At 34.8% G+C, this 24,814-nt stretch overlaps 1 protein-coding gene and 1 long non-coding RNA gene across 3 annotated transcripts in view; both read left to right on the top strand.

Annotated features, from left to right (window-relative positions):
• Positions 1-24,814, top strand: part of Vps13D (vacuolar protein sorting 13D) — an 862,750-nt gene that overhangs the window by 20,915 nt on the left and 817,021 nt on the right. The window lies entirely within an intron of this gene.
• Positions 9,155-9,619, top strand: LOC135953073 (uncharacterized). The gene is made up of 2 exons (XR_010576191.1): positions 9,155-9,524; positions 9,579-9,619. It is a non-coding gene; the product is annotated as an uncharacterized LOC135953073 (long non-coding RNA).

Raw genomic sequence — 24,814 nt, 5'->3', positions numbered from 1 at the left:
CGCTTCGCTCTTTTCAGATCTCACTTGTACTCATTGAAACACACCTTGTAGTTGTTCCAGTCTCCTTGTAGTCCAGTGAGCTTCGCTCTATTAAAAGATTTCCTAACCGTCGACCTCTGAACTCGAAGTTCCTTAGTCCACCATTTAGGCTGCTTACGCCTACCGGGAAATTTTATTGGACATGATGACTCATAGCTCTCAATGAGTAAACTAGTGAAATTGTTCACCGTATATTTCAAATTAGATGGTAGCAGTTCACATGAAGTTGGCTGTTCCATCCCAATACCTTATCATAAAAGGTTCCCCAATTTGTACGCCTAGGTTCCCTGAATGGTACCCTTGCAAACGAATTGAAATCCAAGGTGAAGGTAACCCTACTATGATCCGAAAAGGAACAGTCCGTGGATACCCTCCAATCTCTAACGAAATTATCACTATGGTTCGTCAATGTCATGTCTATAACCGCCTGCCTATCTTTGTTCCTGAACGTGGGCATATTGCCCTTGTTACAAATAACTAGATTATTGTCAGTTATGAAATCAAAGACACACTCACCTCTTTTGTTTATATCGGCACTGCCCCATTGGTTGTGATGAGCGTTTGCATCACATCCCATCACAAGGATAGCACCTCTCCTTTTTGCACACGCCGTTAGCTCCATCACCTCATTGCCTGGTGGATCTGCTGCCTCGTACGGCATATACACCGAAGTCAATGTCAGCGTCCGCTCACCCCTGGTTTCTCTGTTGACAACAGTGATGTCACCGCACCTAAAAGAATGAGAAATTATTAGTTGCAGTTCTCTCTTTGCCAGGATACACGTTCTCACCTTGTCCTCAGTGGACGGGATAAACAACGTGTATCCCGCTATCCCCAACCCGCAAACCTTATTTTGATTGATCCAAAGGCCACGTCAGTTTGGGATTTGGTGAGAAAGGTTGTCAATTCTGTCGAGGCCGCTTCACAATGATGCAGGTTTATCTGCACCACTAGCAACCTCTTTGGTAGTGTTTCGAGTACCGAAACCTGACAGTATCCAAAGTTTCGAGGGATTTGCGATCCACTGCGAACCGAAAATCCCTCCCGTTGTTCTCCTTACACACCATCCATTGGTCTATAGGGAGATCAGCGTTCTGTTTTTTCAATAATGCCAGTATGGTTTCCACCGGTCTTACGGGTAGAGGAATCCATACTGACACTATTGACCTTAATGGTAGCTCCGAAGCGCGTATCACTTCTAGTTTTAAGGCTGGATTAAGGTCGCCAAGTTTCCCAACTGCGGTATTTAAAAATTCGAAAGAGCATTTATTTCCGCAGTTTTTGACCTTGACTCCCTTAGCCCAGTCAGCACCTTTGAAGGATACATCTTCAGAGCTACCACTATAGAAGGCGATCTCGTCCAGGAGTCTAGCTTCAAGCAGCTGCCATTGATCGGTACTGATCTTCCCATCCGGATCATTCCGATCAATTATAGCCGCCTGAAGGTAAACATCCTGACTCAAGGACTTCTTCACATTCTTCGTTGACGAGGTAGGCTGGTCGTCACCACATCTAGCCCTCCTAATGGTCTTCTTTTGGGGACCCTTAAGAGTGTTAGATGGGGTTGCACCAGCATTCCCCGCAGCCTAGTTGTTTCCTGATGTCTTCGATGACGAGGGTTGGGAACCACCGGATCCGTTTCCCTTAATGTTACCCATGCGGGCACCTTTAAGGGAAGCAGCCGTATGGTTCTTTACTCCCTTCGCACCTGACACCTTATTGGGTGATTTCTTACTGCCATCTACAACTCTAGCCGAAGCACTGAATTGTAGTATAGCAGAAGAACCACCCTCCTTAAGTTTTTCCGCACTGCTAGTGGTTGCAGCCGTCGACCTTATACCCGTATGGGTTTAAGGATCAACAGCCGCTCCTACTTGCTGCTCAACAGGAGAGGACTCTCCCAAGAGAACACTCACGGGGCCGTAGATTCTTTCAAATCTAGCGATTCTTTCAAATCTAGGTACTTCTCCTTTGCGGTTAATGACCCAGGATCTCTCTGTCCCATCTTTGCCAGAAAGGCTAGATATTTCCTGGTGCCATTTTTGGCCCTATCCTCCTTCGTTCGGCTAGGTTTGTCATTAACACGTGGAGTGGCATTAGGCGACTCCTCCAGGGCGGCCTGCCGAACAAGATTGGCGATCTTATGCCGATCGGCTCTCCTGGTTGTCCTTGTCCCCAGCAGCGGGAGGGGATGTTTCCACTATCTGATTTTGAGCAGAAATCACAGTGATATCATGTTCATCATCAGATAGCAGAACCAACTCCTCCAACTTCTGAGTGGCGCAAGTTTCCTCAAAAGCGTCTTTCGACAGTCCCAAAAGACCGTTAACATCGAGTTGTAACACCTGTCCTTCATGCTCCAAAATCCTGGCATGAACGTCCGTCAGGGTTAGTTCACTTTCTAGGGTGCTGTCCGAAACCCCCTTCCGATTCCGTAATATCCCTGAAATCGGAAGTCTCCTTAGTAGTTGTTAGTTTGTTTTTGTTGGATTCAATTTTGTTCCCACGAGTGAGCACGTAAAACATCGGACCATCCACGCAGTGACGGCGTGCGTGGGCTGGGCAACTACTTTACAACAGCGTATTACCCTGACGCTGATGGGAGCTGTTAACGGCTAGTTTATTTATACACTAACTGACCATCCATGTCCTCGGCACTGCTACCACTCACCTTGACCTTAAAAGTGTATATTTTTCGTAAAATCCCCGGTAAAGCCTCTACTATAGAAGTGGCGAACACAACTGTGGATATCACGAGAAGATATATGTCATGATATTTGACGCAACAGCTGTGGAGTACACTATCGCCCCAATATCTTGACAAGATGAGTAACCTTTAGTTAATACACTCCTTCAAAGTCTTTGTGAAAGTTCCAAAAGAACATGCCCAACCACAAAGGAGGTCTAGACCACAGAGTGAAGTACTCTTTACATTGTTAAAATATTAAAATATAAATGACAAGAGGAATGATTATGTTTTTTCTTATGTTGTATGTCTGATAAACAGAACTGTATATACAGTGGTGGCCACCAATTTAAGACAAATACTTGAATTTTTTTCATCAACTGAATTTTAAGTGCGATAGAGCCAAAATAAAAGGACCTCTAAGGGTATGAAATTTATTATTAATGTTTCTAGTTTCTGAAAAATGTTTGGAAAATCGGTATAACACATATATGGACAAAGATATGTGGAAATACGTTGACCCACCTCAGCGACTAGTGGAACTAAAAATACGAAATTTGGTCCGAATATTTTATAATAATAAAAATATAATGATATAAATGTGAGAAAATGTGTTTATTTAAAAAAAATTTTTTTTGGTCAAGTTGTAGAAAAATTGTATGTGTTCGTGGTGAATATGTATGAATTGACACAGTCCAATAAAACACACTTGTGTTTTAAAACAGTCCTCATGCATACATATTTGTGGAAATATTTGAAAAAATAATTGACAATCACGTGGAATTTAGCAAACAATTTTTGTCTTAAATTCCTGGCCACCACTGTACATTTAAAAAAAAATACTAAATTTGACTAATATACTTACAAAATTTCAAAAAAAAAGCTCTTGTTTCTATTATTTTCTCCAACACTGTATAGAAGAGTGTCCCTTAGAATTACATTTTTTTAAATGTTGAAACGGTACCCGCTGAAAACTTTCGTAATGACCAAAAACATTTTTAGCTTGTTGTAAGAGGGGCAACCTGTGCCGACTTTCGATTTAGTTTTGAGGTGCATTTACAAGGGGGAAAAATGCATTTTTGCCATTAAATAATTACTTTTGCAATTTAATTTAAAAGAATCGAAATGTGTACGTAATTGTCGTTCTAATAAGATATAAAAGACAAAAATTGGTTAAAAAATTTTAAAGTTATTAAAAAATCGCCAGGCTATTAACGTGTCTCAGGCCACTAGAACAAGAAATGTAGGAACAAAATTAACATATTTTGAGAAATATTAAAACAAAAGTTTATTCTTACTTAAAATATATCCATATTTATCTTCATAGGATACAGTTAACCTGTTCACAGGGTATAACCAATAAAAAATATTTTTTAACGGCAGTTTCAAAACTCCAATTTAAAATTTTTAAAAATTTTGTTAAACAAATTTCAGAATTTTTTGATCATCACATGGGGATTTATTTACAACATAATAGGGAATAAAAATACGAAAAAAGTATGTCAATACCTCCTATAGTTTTCCCGTACCTGCGATATAAATTTTGCGAATTTCGAAAAAAAAAATTTGTTGGCCATATTTTCGCGAATGAACCCAATTTCCTTACTGTTATTAATTTTAAGTAAAATCTGTTCAGAATATTATAGTCCAGGTAATTTTAAATATAGTCTGAAAGTTTTCCTAAAATCGGAAAACGTTAACCCTTAAATCGTGAAGGTCAAAGGTCAAATTTTTCAATATTTGGAATTTCTAATGAAAAGATAGCGAAATGTTATATATTTTTGGGCCGATTTTAATGAAACTTGAGGAAAATATACATTAGGGTCTAACATTTACAACAACTGTGCTAAAATGGATTTTAATGAAATTTAAGAAAAATATAAAATGAAGTCTCGTGTTTACAATAACAGTACAAAAGTGGAAATTAACCCTTAATAGCACTTGGGGTCCAAATGACCCTAAACTTTTAAAATCACGAAAAACATAGTCATTTTGACCCCAAGTGCTCTTAAGGGTTAATTTCCATTTTTGTACTGTTATTGTAAATATGAGACTTCATTTTATATTTTTCTTAAGTTTCATAAAAAAAATTTTTGAAAAATTTGACCTTTGACCTTCACGATTTAAGGGTTAACGTTTTCCGATTTTAGGAAAACTCTCAGACTATATTTAAAGTTACGTGGACTATAATATTTACTGAAAAATAAGAACATTTATGATTTTGGTACTCATATAAAGTTGGTCCCGTGCGACATGGTAAGTGTGAAATTTAAAATGATGTTTTCTTACATAAATGAAATAAATCATTTAAATATGCACAATATCACATAAATATGGTAAAATTATATCATCTGCCGTCTGATCAGATTGAAAAGCATTCTTTGTTGTACAATTTAGACAAAAAATGGAGAGAAGTGAAAAGCATTCCAGGCATAGCCCAGTTGGACTACTTTTGTTGCAATGGGCAAGAAGGAAAAGCAGATAGAACTGCGTATTCTGGAAAAAATGTCCGTTTGATATTCCTGAAACTACATTCATTTAAATTTATTTTTTTATTGTATTTACTGATATACAATACTTTGCCCTATGTCTTTACTTGATAAATTTTTTGAATGATAAACGTCAAAATGGTTGTCAAGATAAAAAATTATAATTTTTTAGTGTTATTGCTTCGTTATAACAAAATTGTTAGTGTTTTTTTGCTCAGACAACTTTGTTTTGAAAACAAACATTATTTATTATGATAAATATAGACATGGATTTATTCGTACTAAATAGTTTTCTTACGTTTTTAGTTTGTTGATATTATATTGAAATAAATACATTGAATACTTCTATTAATTTAAAAACATTTATACTAAGCTTGTTTACGTATTATTTCGTAAAAAAGCAACAGAAACTACATTAATATCATGATGGAAAAAATGTCCCGTGCGACTGTGATTAAATTTAATAAAAAAAAAAAAGTATAAGCAATTTTTGCGTAAAATCAAAACCATTTTTCACAGACATCAATGCACAATATACTAAAATTAGTCACATTGAAATACTGCCTCTGGTTTCGCTGAAAATTGGCGTTCGAATGGTTGGCCGCGAAATTGACTTCTGTATTTGTCCCGTGCGAATGCCTCGGTTTTTTGAAATTATCTTGAAAATGAAAACTTGCCCAAAATGAAACTTAGCACCAATTATGGGGGTAATTAAGAGCTATAAATTAAGCCTTTTGTCAAACTAAAAATTCTATTTATTTTGTTAAATAAATTATTAGTGCGCCTAACATTACATCTTCTGAGAATATTCATATTTAGAGAAGATAATAATAATAGTGGTTTAAATTTAAACAATCTGATTTCCGAAATGTCTCTTTCGCCGATCTACGCATGTTTTTCTGATTTAACATAGTCGGAGTTTGTAAGTTGTTTACTAAAATAATATAATTTATTGATTTTATACCGATTAAAATTACGTGTGTGACAAGACATGTCAAATGCCACTATTATAGTATAAACTCTTAAGAGTTGGACCAATATTGCACAACCAAATATACACACAGTTACTAAAGTATACGTACGATCATGACTGATGATTCAGTGAATGAATGAGTCTGGCCTTGTATTTTTAAATATATAGATTTTTAAAAACAGGCCCAAAAAGACAATCGTACGTATACTTTAGTAACTGTGTGTAGTTATTTTATACTTCTTTTAAAACGCTGCACTATAGTTCAAAGTATCACTTTTTCTGTGCGAAATTAATAACTATTAAAGTATTCTATATATATTCTGTATATTATATTTGATAAAAAAATTGGACCATAGGTACAAATACATACTTATATTTTCAACAAAGAAAAAAGAAAAAATTAACCCTTTGTCGACCATTAACCCATCAGGAGTAAAATAAATTAAATTCATTGCTTTTGATTAGAAAAAATTTACTTCATATTAGTTTTCAGTCAAATTAGTTGAATCAGTAATTCATTTTGTAAACACATTTAATTCAAAATATTAATTGAAGTATCAGATAAAACTTCGCACAGTGGTATAGAAAAAAAGAGGGAAATAAATCTGTTATTTTTAAATCCTTAGTCCGATTTGAATGAAATTTGACATGCGCAAAGAAGAAGTGTTATCGAGTTTAAATTTTGACACCTCGGGTATGTTCAATTTTTAAAACGATCCTATTTCTTCGTCTGTGTTTTCTATCATCTGCTTCGAATGTATTAATACCTTGTGTACTGTGGATGTCATTGGTAACCAAAGATACAAATCTGAAAGCATATATCACCATTAAGCCATATAGTGTTTTCATTTCGAAAATTATCTTCCTTTCTTCCGCATTTTTGTCATTTTACTTTTAAGTAATTGTAGACAAAAAGGCGGACTTTTTCATCCAATAATTTCTTATAACCCTTAGGAATAACAGGGGCACTAATTTTCTTCACAATATATTTAATAGTAGCATCATACTTTGTGTATTTTTGGCATTCTCTTAACCAAATTTCAAAAAGTTAATTTTTTATAGCACAGTAACCTTAAAAAAATTAAATTACTCAGAAAGTGCAAAAATGCGCAGTATGAAATAAAGTGAAATGAATTCACAACATTTAAATATATTTATTTTTTTTTATTTCAAGTTTAACAAACGTTTACTTTTTTTTAAATCTTATATAAAGTTAAAGTTTTGTAATCAAAAGAAATTACTTTAAGGTTATGTTTAAAAATTGTAATCTATATATATAAAAATGAAATGGTCCATGTATGTAATGGCATCACGTGAGAACGGCTGGAGCAATTTAGCTAATTTTTTTAATCGATTCGAAATTTTCAGAAATTCCGGGTAAAACTCGGAAATTTTTTTTCTGAGTCCAGTCAACTTTAATTAAAAAAGCACCCTAAAGTATGCTGTACAAATTTAGATATTTTATTTTATAAAACAGGCAGGTGTATGTGGGTTGGAGAAACTTGAAGAACTAAATTAGTAAATGCTACCGGGCGAAGCCGGGCGGGTCAACTAGTTTTTAATATAAAGGGAAATAGTTTCCAAATATTTAGGAAAGAAAAATTAAGTACTTACACGTGTCGTTGTTTTCCATTTTAAACATTATTTGAATTATTCACACACTTTCCACAATTTACGGTTAAAAGTTACAATATAATATTGATATTATTCACAAATTTTTAAAAATGTATCGAAACTTTGACTTTGAAGGAGTGCTGTCAAGCCGTATTTTGTATTTTACAAAAACCAATTGCGAATTTGATTGCATTAGAGTTTTAGTAACAGGTTGACAACAAAAAATAATGAATAATGACAACTTCGAAATTTGAATTTCGCACGGAAAAAGTGATACTTTGAACTATAGTACGCTGGTATAATTCTAAGGGCCTTTATAGTAAAAGGTAATTTTAAGTAATAGAAAAAGGTATCCTTAAAGTTAACTTTAATTATAAAGCCAAGTTGTAATAATGTCCCTAAGACTACTTATTCGAAAAAAATTGTAATGGTTTTTGGTTTAATTTTAATTTCCTCCCGGGAAGTGAAAAAGTCCGGGAAATTAGGAACCATAGTACAAAGTGATCTTTTTGTGCTATTTAGAGTGCATAGACACGTTCAGAATGCATTGATATCGAGCCCTTGCGCCAAATTATCGTAAGCGACAAAACACAAATTTTATAAGAGGTTTTTTTTGATTATTTTGAAATTTATACATAGAATTAAAAATGTTATGATGCGATATAATATAATTTCGTTCAAGCTATTTGTCTATTTTTCACAAATATTTATAACTTTTGACAACTAAAAATTCATGGAATACTTTATGGAAAAATATGACAAAAAATGTTTTTTATTGAATTTTTGCAAGGACAAAAATTTTTCGAATTGAAATTAAATTTTTATTTATAAATAGTTTTTAATGAAATTTCACAGTTATGTACATTTTTCTATTTAAAATGGAAAAATAAAAACGAATTTTTAAATTTATTATCAGCAATCCCGCAATTCACAAAAAAATGTTGAAAAATTCCAAAAATGGTAATTTTTAGTTTTTTGGCTATACCAGTAGCCCGTTTCTGTATTTCTCGAATCGAAAAACTTTCCGCATGAAACGATTGAATTGCAACAAAAACAGTGTAAAATGAAACAAAATATGTTTTTTCTCGCACAAGTGTTTCTGTATCTTGAGTTTGCGAGAATTATCTGTCATTTAAATAATTTTCCAGCAATTATTGGAAGGATGTGAGAAAAAGTGTTTCTGTAACAATATTTTGCGAAAAGTTTCTGACAAGAACTGTCAAAAAAGTCACATTTGAAATTGGTGTGAGAAAAACTAAATTTTAAAAAATATAGATATTTTTAACTTCGTATGTATAAATATGGAACCCAAATCAGCCGAAAATGTAAGTAGCACAGAGTGTCGCCGATGGCTCATATATTTATTTATTTAAATTTATTACGATTTTTATTTTTATTAATTTTAATTATTTCGGTTTGTTTATATTTATTGTTTGTGAGCTACCTTAATGTTTACTTAAATTGTCTTATTTACCAATTGTATGATCATTGTTGTTTGGTTCATTTGTCCGTTAGGATTTTTTTATATTGTTTTGTATTCCCTTTTGTTCATATTTGTTTACGAACTAATCGCACTTTTTGTCCCTAAATTATACTGCAGTATTTTCGTTCAGTTTTTTTGGAAATGAACTGTTGTAATAGTACATAAACAAAAAGAAATTTGTAGGCTCAGTAATAACTGGCTTTAGAATTAAAATTTAGTTTGTTGGGGATAAAGACTGCGGTAAGTCGCTTAATATATTTATAAGTTATTTTTTGTAATAAGTTCTTTTTTTAGAAATAAACGGTTGCTCAAGTATATGCATCATTAATTGTAAATTTGTGGTTCATTTATTTGAGACTGGTTAAATTCGCTGTCCTCAACATATAGGCTCAGGTCGCAGCCAGCGACAAATTTTATTTCGCAATTTTTTGAGCGATCTTGTGGTTCCTTGCCCGTCGGAACAAATTATATTTCGCAACCTTTGAGCGAACTTGTGGTTCCTTGCCTGCTGGAACATTTTACTTGTACTTTATGTGAATTTGTGGTTCCAAGCTGCCGGAACAAATAGAAATAATTGTGAAGCCGTCCCATGCCTGCCGGTACAAGTGTTTAAACTAAAGTATGAAATTTTTGTGGTTCCTTACACGCCGGAACGAGTAAAACTTTAAGCTGAATTTGTGTGTATTGTAACCTGTCCTGCTGGAACAAATTGTGTTTTTTTATTTGTGATAAATTGTGTGATTCCTTGGCTGCCGGAGCAATTAAATTTTAATCTGCAGTGAATAGCAATTAATTTGTGAATTTGTGAAGCCCCAAGCCTGCCGGAACAAATTAATTTTGTGTTGCTGTTTAATATTTGTGAATTTGTGTGCCCTTTAAAAATATTTGTGATTCAAGATGCAACGGTCGCCATCTAGAAAAAGCTCTCGTTTGCAGACAGCAACTAGCCAAAATGTGAATAGTTCCACGCCTGCCGGAACAGATAGTTCAGCAAATGTTTCTCAAATGCCGTCGATACAAAATGTCAGTTCTGTTGCCCTCGGAACGACAACAACCGTAACTAGTGCCTCTATAAGTGCCCCTAGAGAACCGACACCTGCTGTATCAACACAAAACATTTTCAGTTCAACAAGTGAAGAGCCCTTTAGTCTGCCGCCGTTAGTGCCCGGTCCTAATGTGAGAACCCAGCCACCACAAACCATATCGTCTGATAATGAGAACCTGCAACGACAAATTGATATCCTGCAAGCTCAATTGGCAAACGCTCAACGTGCTTTAAGAGCAAATCAAAATTTAAATACGCCGAATGTTATTGGACATAATGCGCCAGTCATCCAAAGTATTAGCAGTGGCCCTGAGAACATGGTTGATCGCCGGAATCCAACGCCATATTCCTATGTTAGTCAGTCAGACCAGTTGATGACATCTCAGCCTCTTATTGTTTCCCCTGCTACAGTGCCCATGCCAGTACAACGCAAACTTTATGATCTGCCCGAATTTTGTGGTACTCCCGAGGACTGGCCAATGTTTTTGTCTGCCCTTGAACATTCGACAGCGGCATATTCGTACAATAATTTTGAAAATTGTTTGAGATTACAGAAGGCTTTGAAAGGTGAAGCCAGAGAGTGCGTGAAGTCGTTGCTCATCCACCCAAATAATGTGCCAACAGTTATAGAGCAATTAAAGCTACAATATGGTCGCCCAGAGTTGCTTATTCGATGTCAATTGCAACAGATGAAGGAAGTTCAGCCCATAGCAGAAAACGCGATCGATAAATTGGTGCCGTATTCCATTAAGGTCAGAAATTTAGCAGCATTTTTGGAATCTGCCAATGGTTATCAACATTTGTCGAATCCAACACTCATGGAGGAGTTAGTACAGAAGCTTCCAATGAGCAAACGTTTGGATTGGGCCCAGTTTGCTTCAACTTTACCTCAGTTGCCGACTATTTTGGATTTTAGTACCTGGCTCCAGCGTGTTGCAAATTTGGTAAGAAGTGTGCAAATAAGCAGTTCAAGTGGCAATAGATCTAACAGTGATCCAAAACAAAAAGTGGTTTTATATGCTTCTGATGGCCCAGAACGTCAGTTAAAATGTTTTTATTGTGTTGGCCCACATAAAATTTTTGATTGTAAGAAATTTTTAGAATTGAGTGTGCCTAATAGATGGAGTGAAGTGAAGAGATTGAAGTTATGTTTTTCGTGTCTCAGTGGTGGCCATTCAAGTAAAGATTGTCGTCGGCGTAAGCAGTGTCCAGTGGAAAAGTGCCAAAGAAATCACAATAAATTACTGCATGAAACTAAACCTAATGAACCAAGTGAACGATCCGTAAATGTGCCGCCAACAGAGAGAGCTTCAACAGTCGAGCCAGTGCTTAGTTGTGTTTCCAGTGCTAGTGAAAGAAGTGATTTGTTGTTCAGAGTGCTCCCAGTGGTTCTTTATGGACCAAATTGTGCTATTGAAACTTATGCACTCCTAGATGAAGGTTCTTCGGTTACGATGATGGATAGCTCTTTAGTGAGACAGCTTGGACTGCATGGTCGACAAAGTCAATTGAATTTGAGTTGGTATGGTGGTAAATCGGCACAAGAACCAGTTATGGTGGTGGATCTTCATGTGAGCGGTGTTAATAAGAAGAGGAAATATGCTTTGAAAAATGTGTATGGTGTCTCGAATTTGAAGTTGCCTAGTCAGAGTTTTAATGCGGATTTAGTAAAGAATCATGGTGTGCCTTTAAACTCATATGAATGTGTGGCTCCAAAGGTACTAATTGGATTGGACCATTGCCATTTAGGATTGCCCGATGAAATAGTCCCTTTGGAAGATGCTGGTCCATATGCTGCCAATACTCCTCTTGGATGGGTTGTTTTTGGAAACGTGAAAGGAGGTCGCCCTGGAACCCAAACATGTTTGCTGACACAGTTGGATAATCTAAATAATTTGGTGGCAAATTATTTTGAAACTGAAAATTTTGGTGTTAAGGCTCTACCAGTGATTGAGTCAAGAGATGATTTACGTGCACGAGAGATATTGAGAAATTCGACGAAGAGGGTTGCCGGAAGATTTGAATCCAGACTACTATGGTGTAATGATGACGTAGTCCTGCCGGATAGCTATTCCATGGCCCTTAATAGATTTTTTGGAATGGAAAGAAAAATGAAAAATAATCCTGAATTTGGTGCGGCCTATAAACAAATAATGAGTGAATATTTGCAGAATCGGTATGTACGCAAATTATCATTGAGTGAAGTCGATACGTTTCATCTGAGAACATGGTACTTGCCCCACTTTGGTGTCGTAAACCCTAATAAGCCAGGGAAGATTCGTATGGTGTTCGATGCAGCAGCAAAGGTGGAAGGTGTCTCGTTGAATTCAAAGTTATTGAAAGGCCCTCAGCAATACAAACCGTTGCCATCAGTTTTATTTAATTTTAGAATCGGTTCCGTAGCTGTTTGTGGGGACATAAAGGAAATGTTTCATCAAGTTGTTGTTGCTGAGGAAGACAGGTGTTCGCAGAGGTTCTTGTGGCGAGATGATGCTAGTGATCCACCGGAAGTGTATGAAATGCTTGTGATGACGTTTGGAGCTGCCTGTTCGCCCTGTATTGCCCATTATGTGAAGGAAACAAATGCAATGGAGCATCGAAATCGTTTCCCTAGAGCCGTGAAGTCAATTTTGGACCATCATTACGTAGATGACTTTGTAGACAGTTTTGTAAATCCGTCAAAAGCCATTGAAATAGCCATACAAGTTCGTGAAATACATAAAGCTGCTGGTTTTGAAATGCGTAAATTTACATCGAATTCATCGGAGGTGGTTGTGGCTCTAGAAGGATGTTCAGATCATCAGGTTAGTTTCTCAGGTGGCTTAAATGAGTTGGAGGGTTCAACTGAAAAGGTACTTGGCATGTTTTGGGATCCAAAGGACGACACGTTCAAATTTGTTTTGAAATTCCATCGTGTGAATTCTGACGTCATCCTTGGTAAAAGGTGCCCCACAAAGCGTGAGTTATTATGTGTCGTAATGTCCATTTTGATCCACTTGGTTTTTTGTGCCATTTTATGATAACTGCCAAACTTTTGATGAGAGAAGTCTGGAGACATAGTGTACTTTGGGACGAGATGTTGCCCGCGTCATTACAAGCGATGTGGAATAAATGGCGCCAAGAGTTAAGAAATGTTGTCCATGTAAAGGTTCCACGATTTTATTTTGGAAATGGTTTGCCCTTGGAGTTAGAGCTGCATGTTTTTGTTGATGCCAGTGAAGATGCCTTCGGTGCAGTTGGCTATTGGAGATATACAACATCTGATGGACAAATAGGAGTGTCGTTTATATCTGCCAAGTCGAAATGTGCCCCATTGAAATGTATGACTATTCCCAGATTAGAACTACAAGCCGCCGTTTTGGGGACCCGATTGATGGACACTATAATGAAGGAACATGAACTCAAAGTTTCTCGTCGAATATGTTGGAGTTACTCTACAACCGTCATTAGTTGGATTGGTTCTGAAAGCAGGAGATATAAACCATTTGTTGCCCATCGAATTGCCGAAATACTTGATTCGACACGCCCAACTGATTGGAGATGGTTGCCTACAGATCTCAATGTTGCCGATGATACTACAAGAGCTAAAAATGAAGTTGATTTTTCCATTGAAACACGTTGGTTCCAAGGGCCACAATTTTTGTATGAAAACGAAGCTGACTGGCCGAATAAGAATTCTGAGAAATCTGATGATTTGTGTGAAGAAGAACTACGCCCCAAATTTGTTATGCTGGTTAGTACAAATTTAGTAATTGATTTTAATCGTTTTTCTTCATTTCTCAGGCTTAAACGAACAATGGCTTGGGTTCTGAGATTTATCAATCGCTGCCGAAAATATGATAAATGTAATGGTTCGAGATGCCTGTGTGCTGAAGAGTTAATGGTTGCTGAAACTAGTCTGTGTCGTCTGTCCCAAGAAGAGTGTTTCGCCTTTGAAATAAACGTTTTAAAATCTGGTGGTTCTTTAAAAAAGGATAACGTGTTATTTTCCCTTTCGCCTTATTTTGATGAAAATAATTTAATGGGGTTGCCTTTAGATGCCAGGCACCCCATTATTTTGTCGCCCTGTCACCGCTTTACACAACTATTTGTTGCCCATGTGCATAATAAAATGAGACATCAAAATTTTGAGGCTACCATAGCGAAATAAGGAAAAGATTCTGGATTCCACGACTTCGAAATCTGTTGAGTAAGACCACATCAAATTGCAACATTTGTAAGATTCGTCGTGCTGTTCCAGTAGCTCCTTTTATGGGATCGTTGCCAAGTGATAGACTAACTCCATATGTCCGGCCATTTACTTATACTGGTGTTGACTATTTTGGCCCATTAAATGTGACTGTTGGTAGACGCCATGAAAAACGTTGGGTTGCCCTGTTTACGTGCCTTACAATCAGAGCTGTACATTTAGAAGTGGCCTATGATCTATCTACTGATTCGTGTATTTTGGCTATACGGAATTTTATAAATCGTCGTGGCACCCCGTTGAAGATTCGGAGTGATAACGGAAAGAATTTTGTTGGAGTTAACCAAGAAACCCAGCGATTTGATGAAGTATTTGATCTGGTTAAAATTGAAGATGAGTTGTCCACAAGGGGCATTGAATGGCAGTTTAATTGTCCACATAATCCTGCAGAAGGTGGAATATGGGAGCGAATGGTTCAATGTGTTAAAAAGGTTTTAAGAGTAACCCTAAAAGAAGTCGCCCCAAAAGAGCACACCTTGCAAAGTTTTTTAATTGAAGCCGAAAACATCGTGAACTCTCGCCCATTGACTCACTTGCCTGTCAGTCCGGAAGACGAAGAACCATTGACGCCTAATCATTTCTTGTTGGGTTCTGCAAATACGGCTCAAACGCCAGAAGGTATTGAAATTACAAAGCCAGTGGTACTGAAGAAGCAGTGGCGAATTGCTCGACAGCTACGAGATCATTTTTGGAAAAGATGGATTGTGGAATATTTGCCCACACTTACAAGACGGTCCAAATGGTGCGAACATACGAAGCCTGTGGCCCCGGGAGATCTTGTACTAATTTGTGATCCAGCTGTTTCCCGCCGAGATTGGAAGAGAGGTCGTGTCGTAAATGTGTTTCCTGGCAGTGATGGTGTAATCCGAAGAGCTGATGTCCAAACAAGTAGTGGAATACTTAAACGCCCAGTTTCCAAACTAGCAGTCCTTGATTTGGAGTAGTGAATCGTTGCCGATCCACTGGGGTGGGAATGTCGCCGATGGCTCATATATTTATTTATTTAAATTTATTACGATTTTTATTTTTATTAATTTTAATTATTTCGGTTTGTTTATATTTATTGTTTGTGAGCTACCTTAATGTTTACTTAAATTGTCTTATTTACCAATTGTATGATCATTGTTGTTTGGTTCATTTGTCCGTTAGGATTTTTTTATATTGTTTTGTATTCCCTTTTGTTCATATTTGTTTACGAACTAATCGCACTTTTTGTCCCTAAATTATACTGCAGTATTTTCGTTCAGTTTATTTATTTGGAAATGAACTGTTGTAATAGTACATAAACAAAAAGAAATTTGTAGGCTCAGTAATAACTGGCTTTAGAATTAAAATTTAGTTTGTTGGGGATAAAGACTGCGGTAAGTCGCTTAATATATTTATAAGTTATTTTTTGTAATAAGTTCTTTTTTTAGAAATAAACGGTTGCTCAAGTATATGCATCATTAATTGTAAATTTGTGGTTCATTTATTTGAGACTGGTTAAATTCGCTGTCCTCAACATATAGGCTCAGGTCGCAGCCAGCGACACAGAGTTTGAATAAAATAATTATGTATACACATGTAAGTACACAAAAATGTGTTTCAAAATTATTTTTTTTAAATTCAGCAGTTATAAGCGCCCAACTATACTTTTTGTTATATATTTAAATGATGACGATCAATAAAACACAATTGTTATATTTTGGCATTTTAATTTTTTTTAGCGTTTCACTGTTTTGGTTTTATTATAATTTCTTTCTTTCGTTGATGTTTGTCTTGCATTTGACACTTAATTACTGGAAATATTCCAGTAAGAACAGAATCTGTGTTGTCTGTTTTCGCATTCAAATACAGAAACACTTTTTCTCGCACATCGAGAAACGATGGAATTTTTTGTTTCACACTTCATGTGAGAAGTTTTCCGATGCGAGAAATACAGAAACGAGCTACAGGGTCGGGGTTATCGGGACCCTTTACAAAATAATTAGAAACATATTGATCCACCTATAATCGGTTACTATATTTTGATATCGGATACGCGATTTTAGAATTTTTGCCCTAAAGTTTTATTTTACATAAAAAATAGGTGTTTTTTGAAAAGACCTAGTCCCCTCGGTAACAACAATTTTGAAATTGGTTTTCCTTTAAAATATTTTATGAAAACTAAGCTTTCAGAAAGTAGAAATTCCTTATACATCCTCTACGGAATTTTTTGCGATAACTTAAAAAGAAAAAAAGTTATTTTTTCCCAAAAAAAAAAACGAAAAATTGACTTACGATAAAATCTTACCCCCTATATTTTTGATGTTATTAACAATTTTGATATTCTGAGAACGCTAAAACATCAGTCAGTCCATAAAATTTTAATTTCTGCAATAAAACAAAAATTTTAAAAATGTCGCTTACGATAATTTGGCGCTAAGGGCTCGATATGTTCACAAGAGTTGTTCAGCTTTACCGTATCTACAACTTTGCTAAATACTATTAGTGACAAAATTAGGAGTCGCTGGAAGTTACCCTGAAAGAAGTGAACAAAAATTTTTTCCTTTTTTTTTTGGTTTTTAATAAAAATAGCTGATGGCAAAGTAAAAGGCAAAAAGCCAGGGAAAAAAACACGGGAAAACGTTGGGCATTGAAAAATGCCTACTTCCTCTAGTATAACGCTGTTAGTGACTAACGGTTGATTATTTCCTAAAACTTAAAAACGATCTCGTATGTTAGCTTCCTTAATGAAACTAATTAACTGAGAGTATATACCGATGTCATGAGAATTTAATAAGTCAAAAAGATTAGTAAATTTACGAAATAATTGGTGTTTAATTCTAATATCATTGAATTCAGAACAGTGAAAGATAAGATGCTCAGAATTGTCGATCATGTTACAAAAATCACAAACATCAGACGATCTCTTACGTATCATGTGAAGGTAAACGCCACTATAACAGTGGCCACATAAGAGCCTATTAATAATCTTGATCGTCTTGAATCGTCCAGACACTTGAGATCTGGTCCTGTAAAAATCTAGCCACTCTTGATTAAGAGAATTCCTTATCCTCACAAGAGCATCCCCATACGGAAGTCTTACCTCTAAGGGAGCGCCAAGAGAAACGGCCTGTTTGGTCAGGTAATCTACCCTCTCATTGAACCAAACTCCAACATGGGCAGGAACCCATAATATATGTACCTCAAGGATATGAGAATCAACTATAGAATTAATAATATCCGATACTATAAAGTTCCTCGAACTAGCACGTCCCAACAAAATACACGCATTTCTACTATCAGTGTAAATAACAAGACGCGAGTTATTATCCTCAATGGCTATATCAACAGCCCTTTTAATGGCAATTAATTCTCCAGACAGTGATGAAAGTCTCTCACGTGAACTGTACAAAAAGAAACGTCCAGTGAGAAGATTAAAAACAGCACATCCAGTGCCATTGTTCATAATCGAGGAGTCAGTAGCAACCAAAGTAAAATTCCTAAAATTTTGTTAGGACCTTCACCATTACCGACTTTCTCAACTTCATAGCGATCATGATTAAGTTGTTTCAATATTTTATAAGGTCCAAAATATTTCGGCTTTAATTTCAGGCCTGCTCCGAATTGTGTGTGTTTCATTGCGACAAGTTCATTTACCTCATACACAGGTCCAATCTGATCTATATGGTAAGGGTCCGTTCGATTTATCGATCGGGCTTAAAAGTCCCCCTCCCTTACCAGCCCTTTCGTCATAAACGATACACTCTATAAGAGTTGAGTCCTCTACAATGTCCCCAAAAAAAAATCAGTTTCCCGATACCTTCCCTCTCGTTCAATGACGGGATAATTATATCCATGTACACGATAATCGTACCATTTTGAATAGCTCTCTAAATACTGAAAATACGAGTCTGGAAAATACTGCAGGGGAATTGGAAATTCCAAACGGTACATACATAAATTCATATTGACCATTATGAGTAACAAACGAAGTATACTTCCGATATTCCTCATCAACTGGTACATGGAAAAAACCATTTCTCAAATCTAACGTAGTATAAATCTTAGCGGATTGTAACTTGTGTAAAACATCGTCAATTAATACCATCGGAAACTTGTCCCTCATTATCTTCTCATTTACTTTACGAAAATTCGCAACACAATCTTTTGCATCCATCCTTCTTAGGCACTATCACAATAGGCGACGCATACTCGGATGTACTTGGCCGTACAATACCATCCCGTAACCATTCTTCGACTTGCTGCTCCACAAAACGTTGATCATCATACGACAATTTTCGAGGCATTTGAAATATAGGGACGTTATCTGAAAGAATTATCTTCATACTAATTGGTGACGGTTCCTGTTTCCTCGGCGTGTAATTTTGGATACAATTTTCTACTAAAACTGCCCTTTCCTTTGGTAGGTGTACCAAAATCATTACCTGGGTTGATTTCATCCATCGCCACTGTAGAACAGAATATCTCAAACTCATTCAACGACTCCGGTAGCATCTCATTTTCACCTTCCGACATATTCTTTCTCACCAATTTTGTGCCATCAGAACTCATAATTATGTCAGCTTGTTGCAATATAACGTTACCGATTGCTGCCGGATAAACGAAGATTTTAGCAACGAAACATTTTATGTCAAAATCATTTTCATCTCTTCTAATTACCCTGTAAAAATATCCTATTGTCTTTAGTAGATAATCTCCAGCAGTAATGAAATTACCCTCCTCTAAAATCATTTCAACATCACCTAAACATTGGAAAACGTCTTATCTAATAAGTGAAATATCGTTTTCCCGAATCAATAATAGCTGAGAATTTTACACCATTTATCTCAATACTTTTACAATTACGATTTGCCTTCGATTTTACATCCTCTGTGATGTCCTCCAACGATTTAAACATACACGTATTGTTCGTTTCCGATTTCACGTTCGTTTGTTGTTGTTGGTCTTTACATTCGAAGGATTTGTGTCCCGATTTTTCACATTTGAAACATTTAAAAGTTGACGATTTACACACCTTCGCCAAATGATTCTCCTGTCCTCATTTATAACATTTTCTCCTTCCACTAGTAGTTGGTTCCTCTTGGTCTAACTTACTCGATTCAGACGATGCCTTCGAGGTTAATGCCTGCTGAACGGATCCTATAATCTTCTCGTAAGTTTTAAGTTTTTCCTTCAAATCTTCGATGTTCTTGGCCTGATATAAAATGCTCTTCCCAAACTTTGAATCCGGTATTCCCTCAACGAAGTACTGAATCAGGCTTTCCTCATCGATTCCTAAAAGCTTACCAATTTCCATTAATGTGTAAAGGTACTCCCTATTTTGCTTCTTACGATTCTTGAGCAATCTGTGTACATCTATTGACACTAATTTAGTACCAAATTCTCCTATCAAATCCTCCTTCAGCAAACTCCAGTTTTTAATTCCCGAATTGAGATATTGACATGCTAATTTTTTTATCCATTTTTATATAAAATTGCAGATATTTCAAACCACAACTTTGAAGAGCTATATCTTTGGAAAATATTATTATTTTAATTTATTTTTTATTGATTCTTATTAGTAAAAGTGTCTTTTATTAAGTACCATTAGCCATTTTTTTAATTTCCAAAATTCGATTTATCTATTTATGGCCTGAATCACCTGCACTAAGACCGTAATGTCCCATTAGTCTCTCCTGCAACTCTGCCTTTCGTCCTGTAGTCGACAAACCTAATTCAGCTAATGCCAAAATACCCTGTACGTCCATTATGTCCAATTATAAATACAATTGAACAATATAATATTCAGAAATTAATAATATCAATCAATAGTTATAATTAAAAAATGTATTAAAATAAAAATTTAATCACAAGTGAGTCCTCAAACTAATTATCAAATTTAAATTACTCATAAAACAAAAGACGTTAAAAATTTACGTTATTCTAAAATTTAAATATCAAAAAAAAAAAAACAAAGTTCTCAAAACAAGTCAAATACTAATACAAATAATTATATTCAAATACGTTTATGAAAAACAAACACAAATTCCAATTTGATCTCATAAATTCTCTAAAAAAACAAAAAAATCTCTTTAAATTTAAATTCTTGAAAATCAAATTTAAAAATGTTCACACTAATTCTAGGAAAAAAAAATAATAAAAAATAACCAAATCACTTAGCTTACCCCCCGTTGCACAAAGTATACAGAGGCGACACGGCAAAAAAATATATTTGTCTCTTTCGCTCGAAACAATTTCAACTGGTTTGGTTTTGTGATTATTTATTATTTATATAGTTGTTTGTTTTAACGCACTGTCTGTATTAAACCGCAAATTTGATTTCTCTTTCTATCGAAACAATTTCAAAAAAAGCTGATTTTAGTGTTTTTGAACTGTCAAATTTGACGCCTCTGTATACTTTGTGCCCGTTGCCACATGTAAGTGCAAGATCAAAAAACTCAATACACTCACAGTTTTTTACTAATCCAATCTTTCTTACTTAAAGGGGGGTCAGACGGCATGTATTGCTTGTGTTTTGTGCCATGTATTGGGACATTTTTCCATATGTAAACATGTACATACCCTGTGATCCATATGAAACTTTGTGTATGTAAAATACATGTGTATTACTCGTGACATTTTTTGCAATTAGAGCATGTTCTATTTTCGTGTGTATAACAGTGTTGTATTTTGAAATACAACACTGTGTGAGTGCAAAATAAAAAAACAAAACAAAAAATAGTAAAGAAAAATCATAACAAAATAAATTTCATTGCATTAAATATATGTATTGTGATTTAAAAATGTTTTAAATAAATATATTGTTAAAAACAACAAACATATAAACTAATAGAGGTTATGTCACATGCAATTACATATGTACGTTTGATCGTGGAAATTATGAATCGTATGTATAACGTGAATTTTGACATACACATGGAATTCCATATGTATCGAATACATGTCCCAATACACAAGCAATACATGCCGTCTGACCCCCTATTACAGCTCAGCTTACAAGATTGTAAGTAAATTTTTGTCACTTGTCCCAAGCAAAATGACAAATGAAGAAACAGTGTTACCAAGAATGAGTTTTATATCAATTTACTAGAACTTAGTAAAAGAAAATAGCAGATTTTCTCTGTATTTACAAAAAAAAAAAACAAAAATATTCAACAACACATATTAATGATATTTTTAAAAATAAATTTCATTAATTTAAAAAAAAAATAAACGAAAATATTTTTTCAGTAATTTCATAATATTGAAAACACGGCAATACTGGCATTCCCTTAATATTTTCTTTTAAAGGCTCCATTAGTCTTTGCGTTCTGTAACGTTTCAGATCTGCGCCGTTCTGAATGCTGTTATATTGTAGTTAGTTTTTCCGTAAGATCGTATCAGCTGTTTTTAAAATAATAACCAAAAAACCATCTTGGTGATTTGTTACTATTTTTAGTGTTTTTTGTATTTAGACCTTCAACGTATTATTGTGAAAATTTTTATAATTACATACATATATTGTTTGTTAATGATTTAATTTAAACTAATTTTTTTACATACATTAAATGAAATTTATATTTATTTTATTAAATTTCAATGTTTTTTTGAAAATATTATATTTTTTTATTCTTTTGTTAATAATAAATATTTCCCTTTCAAAAATGTTGGCACCACTGCTTTCATATTGTTAGCATTTTTGTGTATATATGATATCAACTGTTTTAGCTGTCACTTAACGTTGCGGACAAAATTCTGTTTTCAACAGATTCATCCGCAACAGAACGGCAACGTTACAGAAAAACTAACGACATACACAACTTTCCCTATGCTAAAAACAAAACAGCTGATTCGGAACGAAACGGAACGTACAAACTAACTAGGCCTTAATTCGTTCAACATAGCACTTTTTGCAAGAACATTCGTTGTTGGCGACATTTTTAAAATTAACTTACAACGCATATAATTGGTCTCCAGCAGTACGCCCGCGGGCACCGGCTATGTGTGATTTCCTTATATATGTGAAACCGAAATTAAAAAACGAACATGAGTTATTTTACAAGTGTTGCCAGTGAAGGATATTTTCATAAGAAATTTGGTTCAGTGTGCACACATCGTAACACTAGAATACGAAGCAAATCTATTGTTGTGAGAGTTTGGTTAACAATGGTGTAGACCAGTGGTACGCAAAAAGAGGCATTTAATTTGTGTGCTCTTTTGGGTAAAAAATAAAATATTCACAACAACATCAAGAAACTGAATGAATTGTGTGTATTTTTACGCTCTTTTGTTCACATTCGGGTTGTTTGACGAAAATTATCGTAACCTCAACAATATGAACGCCTACCATGGGTGTAGACACACAACAAATTTTGTGGTTTTTCGGTGTTTTTCGATGATAATACGTATATTAGGGTGGCCCTAATAAACGAAAGTTGGAATTTGGGCATTATCACCCCCCAGTTTGGTGAACATTAGTAAAAAAAATCATCCTGAAAAGATGTTACGTATATCGGTTGGGGTTAAGACGTGCCGCAAGCCCTCTGAAGTTTTGAGATGCATTTACAAGGGGAAAAAATGAATTTTTTTCAGTTTTTGAAAAATTTTGCCATTAAAAAATTACTTTTGCAATTTAATTGAAAAGAATAGAAATGTGTACGTAATTGTCGTTCTAATGAGACATAAAAAACACAAATTGGTCAAAAAATTTTAATGTTATTAAAAATTCGATAGGCCATTAACGTGTCTCTGGCAACTAGAACAAGAAATATAGGAATAAAATTAACATATTTTGACAAATGTTAAAATAAAAACTAATTTTTACTTAAAATATATCCATATTTACTTGTATATGAGTTTTTGTCTTCGTAGGATACCGTTAAACTATTCGCAGGTATAACCAAAAAAATTTTAACGGCAGTTTCAAAACTCCATTTTAAAATTTTTAAAAATTTTGTTAGACGAATTTCAGAATTATTTGATCATCTCATTGGGATTTATTGAGAATATAATAGGGAATAAAAATATGAAAATATCTCTTATAGTTTTTCCATACCTGCGATTTAAATTTTTCGATTTTCGAGAAAAACTAATTTGTTGGCCATATTTTGGCGAAAGAGCTCAATTTCCTTACTGTTATGAATTTTAAGTAAAACCTATTCAGAATATTATAGTCCAAATAATTCGAAATATACTCTGAAAGTCTTACTAAAATTAGAAAACGTTAAACCTTAAATCGTGAAGGTCAAACGTCAAATTTTTCAAAATTTGGAATTTTTCTTGGAAAGATAGCGAAATGTTGTATATTTTTTTACCAAAATTTTTAAAAATTTGAAAATGGAATTTTAAACTGCCTGTTAACGCCACTGCAAAAATCCCCATGATTTTGTATGCCATCTCACAGTGAGGCAGAATCGAAATTTTTTGGAAATAAATCTGGCATTTCTAAACGGCTGGTCCGATCGGGATAAAATTTGACGTGACCATAGCCAAGGAGTATTCGAGTTCAAGTTATTAAAATTGATCCTACAAATGCTCCAGGGGCGGCGCTATGGGGGATCAATGTAGGGTACCTTCGACATGTCAAATTTTTAAACACGTGCCATTTTTTTGTCTCCCATCGGATTTCAAAGATTTTTAAATTTTTGGAAAGCGCTCTGCCAGGTCTTGAAAAAACATGCTTGCGTGTGCTAATTATCTGTTTTGAAGGACGGAGTTTTAAAGTGGCATATTTTTGAACCTTATTGAGATATTGACTTGAAATTTTTTTTTTGGAAGACCAAAAATTACCTTATCTAAACAAAAAAATAAAGATCGGAGGAAATGTGGATCTAATTGTTCCTAATATTTGCAATCCTATTAAAATTTTGATATAAATTTTAGTTTTAGAGACTCAATAAATATGTAATATGTAATAAAATCTTTATTTATTGACGAAACTCAATCAAATTTTCAACGTTTGTTATTCTAAATAACAAGTTTTAAAAAAACTTGTCAAAAGGTCAAAGGGAATCCCGCAATTCCTAAAAATTGGAGCGAAAATCCCAAAAATGGTATTTTTACAATTTTGCCTATAGGGTCCACATTTCTTTCGGGGCTGGGAAAATACTTTGGCGATAAATAGGGAACACATCAAGGTTTCTAAAGTTGCTTTCCGTTTGCTGATCCCAGCTTTGGGATTTTAGAACATGTGGTCCAAAGAAGAAATTTTGATAAAAAATAGGTCAAATTCCGAAGGACGTAGGCCGACATATTCAAAAAATGGGACATTTTTTT

This window comes from Calliphora vicina, chromosome 3, assembly GCF_958450345.1.
Source record: "Calliphora vicina chromosome 3, idCalVici1.1, whole genome shotgun sequence".
Lineage (NCBI taxonomy): Eukaryota > Metazoa > Arthropoda > Insecta > Diptera > Calliphoridae > Calliphora > Calliphora vicina.
Note: the sequence above shows the minus strand (reverse complement) of the source record. Positions and strands in the feature narration are given on the sequence as shown.